The following is a 5,193-nucleotide window of genomic DNA, read 5'->3' on the forward strand; positions in this document are numbered from 1 at the left end:
TAGACAAGACAAATCAAATGCCGTTTCCATATATGGGTGGTTTTTATTAATTCATCTTAAGCCAGTTCTTCACCACTTTGCCTCCAGAAGCCCTTGCAGACCAGAACATGCATATATACATATACATAGACCACACTGAGCTACCATTTGCAGACTGAGTTAAGCTCCACTGGGGCAACTTTACACCAGTAAACAGTGAGAGCAAAGTACAACCAGCATAAAGCAAATACTTTTCCAAGGACTCACTCTTTGAATTGTCTGGAGCCGCCAACCCATAATGACCACATTGTCCTGAGGGCTGCATGGACATTCACCTAATGGGCACCATGATCCCAGTGGAAATCCATTTGCAAATGGTTTTCCCATGTGGAAAACCATGATCTCAAGATGGTGGAGTTTTACCTCCTTCCCTTGCAGTACATCAGCCATTATAGACACTATCTTTTATTGGCAGTTGACACTTTGAGCATATTTCACATATGATTTAGCAGCAAAAAGTTACATCATTTGACCCTTCTTTATTGCACTTTTCAATTACTGCTTGGCAACACTGGGAAAAAAAGGCCGAACCATGCTGTAAGTTACTGTGTTGCAGTATATCATTAGAAGATTTAGCACTGATTATGCTGGAGCCGTGGTCTAAAGCAAGAGTACAGTTAACTAGAACAGACTGATCTCAGACATCCCAAAAAATCCTTTTATAAGGAAGAGAGGAGGGAGACATGTCCCTCCATCCACTGGGAAATCAGGACTTCAGACTGTCTCAACCAGCTAATGGCTGAGCCTCTTAAGTGAATGAGATTTCTGTAAGGTGATTTCCAAGGAGGGAAGAGTGGAAACCACAGCTAAGCCATACAGAGCACGATGATACATGAGGTCCCAGGGCCATCACTGCTCTGTTGGAAGATGTCCATGGATGTCCATGGAGCTGGGGGGTGCTCATACCTGGGGAGGTGCCTGAATTTAGGTGCTGTGGGCATGGAGCAAGAAGGAGATCATGTTGCTGGCCAGGAGTGACCTGGAGGCTGGACATCAGCATTTTAATTTGGGAAGGAGCTGGCTCTGCCCTTGCCCACAGGTCTTCTGTCTGTCCAAGGGCAGGTCAGGGCTGTGGTTCTGCTCCTTAATCTGGGTGTTACTGGATCATCCAAATTTGACCAGATCAAGAGCAGCCACATAACTGCATTTTTGACAAATTACCTCCAGGGGTTTATGTAAGCGCGTGTGTTTAAGCCTGTCTTTGCACCAGCTGCAGAGGGGCTCACATAAAGTGAGTGGTACAACCAGATGAAGTCTCCGGACGGACAGCACAATGCCAGCAGGACCACATCGGACCAGGTTTATACTAGGTCAGCACTTTGTTTTATGTGGCTGCAGCTTTTCTGAGCCCTAAAGATGGTTTTACTGCATCAGCAAACCCCAGCCAAGAGGAAATTCTTCCTCGCTTTAACCTCCAATCTCTATTTTAACCTTCAGACTACTTCCCACCCTGCATCTACCAGCCCCAGAGCTGAACAAGCTCTGGGTGAATGGGGACACAGATGAGCTGGTGCTCAGCATCCTTCTGTCGTGTTCTTTTTTCTTTTCTTTTTCTTTTTTTTTTTTGCATTGAGTGAGGGCTAAAATTAGCTCAGCAGGAGGTGAAGACTGGAACATTTTAGCTAAAGCTGCATAGTATTGAAAAGCCATAGTTTTGCTGATTATTTCCCAGCTTTCTTACTGCGAACAGCATCGCCTGGTCTTTTATTTTGACAGATGAATGCAAGTAAAGATCCCATAAAATAAAGTGCTCATTCAGGTCATTCTCCAGATGAGCACTGTAATGTTTGACCTGGAAAGCCATGTCCAGCTGAAGATCCAGACAGCTCAACATGTCTCAAGCCATGGCCAGGGGTAGTCACGTAGGACAAGGTGTAAAAAGGGGTGTGTGGAGAATATCCCAGGCTCAGCAGACCTTCACTGCACCTTGCAAGTGATACAACAGCCCACCAGCACTGTGCCCATCATGGGGACACCTCCACAGCCAGCCTCTTTGCTGGATCATTTTTCCTCTTTGCCTTATCATAGACTCATAGAATGGTTTGGGTTGGAAGGGACCTTTAAAGGTCATCTAGTCCAACCCCCCCTGCAATGAGCAGGGACATCTTCAACTAGAGCAGGTTGCTCAGAGCCCCGTCCAACCTGACCTTGAATGTTTCCAGGGATGGGGCATCTACCACCTCTCTGGGCAACCTGTTCCAGTGTTTCACCACCCTCATCGTAAAACATTTCTTCCTTACATCTAATCTAAATCTACCCTCTTTTAGTTTAAAACCATTACCCCTTGTCCTATCGCAACAGGCCCTACTAAAAAGTCTGTCTCCATCTTTCTTATAAGCCCCCTTTAAGTACTGAAAGGCTGCTATAAGGTCTCCCTGGAGCCTTCTCTTCTCCAGGCTGAACAACCCCAACTCTCTCAGCCTTTCCTCATAGGAGAGGTGTTCCAGCCCTCGGATCATTTTTGTGGCCCTTATGTATTTTGGAAAGCTGCTGTGAAGAGTGTTCATTTAGGGGTACATCCTCTGCTTTCAGCTCTCAGGAGGAGCAATGGTTTGTAGCCTCTGTATCTCACAAGTGGAAATCCTGAGAAACAGAAAGGTTAAATGATTTGGTCACATCTCATGGACCGATGAGTGGGGACAAGAACCCAGATCTCAATTCAAGGGACAACATCATCTACACTACAACTTGGCTTCAGGGCTTTAAACACCAGGATATGGTACATACCTCATGGAACAAGGTGAAAACATCTGCAAAACATCTCTTAAACACAGAGTCCTCTGGTGTGCCCATGTGGCTCATTGCTACTTTGGTGTCATACATCAGGGACAAAACTATCATCTCATCTCCTCTGGGTAAAGACCCATGTGTAGTTGCCAGCACAACAGCTTGGAGGTGGGACAAGTACAAGTCAGCCCAATATTCCCTATCTTTTGGTTACTCCAGAGTAAAAGCCAACTTCTCAGCCAGCTGACTGTAACCCTACTGTGGCCATCGACCTGGTGGCTCCTAGACTTGGAGGGATCTTTCTAACCCCAGGTCTCTACTGCCTGCACAGCCCTGCTCCGGCAGATAAACACTACAAAAGCTCAGAGGAGTCGACAGTAGGTTTTGCAATAGTCATCTGCTTCATCCTTCATCTGTAGAGCCTTTGATGGTGTGTTGCCTGGGTGGTTGTCGAGGACACGGGCGGGAGCGCTCTTCCTTGAGCTTCTGATGCAAGCCATCAATGCTAGCTTGGCTGCTGGACCATGAAGGTATGATGTGATTATTGGATATTTCAAGTCTGCTGGCACAGAATGGAAAGGAAATGCGCCAAATTGTAGTGTAGATGACATTGTCCCAACATCTGCCCTTCCAGGTGTCTCTTAGTGCATATCAAGCAAGACAGGGTGGGTGCATCCATCATGCCCTCAGCCTTCAATGCTGACTCCCACCTGAAGGATGAGAGGTGAAAGCCTGGAAATTGAAACTCCCATGCAAATGTCGCACATGATCAAAAGCCATTTTGAAGCTGGTTCATGGGCTCAGTGACATGAATCCAACTGAAGGTACAGTCCATTCAGAGCAAACCAAATACTGTATCTCAATAAATGCCTCTGGGTTGGGCACATTTCCATTGAAAGTAAGGTGCAGCATTGAGCAAACCTGGTCCAAATGCTCACAAAGCCTGATCTACTGCTATGGCCACCAACCACGTGAAGGACAGCAGAGGCTGGAAGTCACATTCCTGGAGTCCAGGTGCTTTGGCAGGGAGGGAGCTTACAAGCCCATCTGGACCTTCTACTTCTCCAAATCCTTCAATCTCCAGGACTCTGGTGGTTTCCACTCAAGGTCTCTCTCCACAAAAGGCAGGAACCAGCTGTAGGGACCTTCTCACTGGCAGAGGACATGTGCAAGCGGGATGTGACACAGTGGAGCAGTGAATGCCTGAAGGCAGGGTGAGTGGGGCAAAAGGAAAAATAACCTTTATTTCCAGATGCATAGGAGATGAAGGAGGCAGGAAATAGTTGAGGAAAACCCACCAAGGACTGGCTTTCCCCTCTTCTCAAATTTTCCTCCTTGCTTGGAGGCATGGGCCACCCATGTCCCAGCATAGAGCAGAAGCTTGGCCTCCCCAGTATTTCAGGGACTGGGACAGTGTCGACTGGGAGCTGGGTCCCTAGCATGGAGGTTCTTTCAAGTTGAAATTATGAGACACAGGAATAATAACAAAAATAACCCCAGCAGATTTTGGGCAGCAAGCCAGGCACCCCTGTGCAACCTGCCCGGATCCGGCCAGCCCCTCCAGACTTGGGCTGATTGGGTGCATCCAAGCCAGGGAGCCCAGAGCCACGTGCACTGAATCAGCCCAATGGAGCCCAAAGCTCAGGAGCTACCCTATCAGGTGCTCAGGTGCTACCACGCCGGAGAGGTCCCACATGGGGCTAGGGTGGGTGCCCCCACTGCTTGACCCCACACAGTACCCACTTAGAGCAGCATCTCTCCTGCTTGCCTCATCCCCACCACTAAAAAAGCCACTCGGCACAGCCTGGGATCAAGTGTATGTTTTTATTTTTTAATGGAACATAAACTCCTTTAGAAAAAACATTCATCTGGATGATAACACCCATAGAAAAAACCACCAATCTCATGTTCTTTTTTTTTTTTTTTTAATTTGGCATTTGTTATTTGCATTTATATTAAAGCAAAGTGCATCTTTCTTATTTTTTTCTTGTTTATATACATTGCACAATACATAAATAATGATGCTTATAAAACGTCTTTATATTTACAAGTAATAATATATTTATATATAACATAAAATACATTTTTTCTTTAATAAATCTCAGGGATTTTTTAAGAAGTCCTTTTTTTTTCTGTGTTTTATTTCCAAAGCACTACAATGCTAAAGTTCCAATGAGAATGCTCTCTTGTTCATATTTAGAAAAATAGCTTATGTTAAGGTCTAAACATGCTCATTGAGCTAAGAACAGTGTAAAAGTATCATACTCGTGTATGAATTCAAGAAGAAATGAAAGCACAACTGCATTTCCAGATAGGATGGTACCGGGATAACCTGATCTAAAGCAGGTTACAACAGACCAACAATTGTGAACACTTTTTCTTTCGTTTTCCCATTTGTTTTTAATTTGTTTTGTTGGTTTTGCTTTG

The sequence above is a fragment of the Mycteria americana genome (assembly GCF_035582795.1).
Source record: "Mycteria americana isolate JAX WOST 10 ecotype Jacksonville Zoo and Gardens chromosome Z unlocalized genomic scaffold, USCA_MyAme_1.0 Scaffold_18, whole genome shotgun sequence".
In the NCBI taxonomy this organism is placed as follows: Eukaryota; Metazoa; Chordata; class Aves; order Ciconiiformes; family Ciconiidae; genus Mycteria; species Mycteria americana.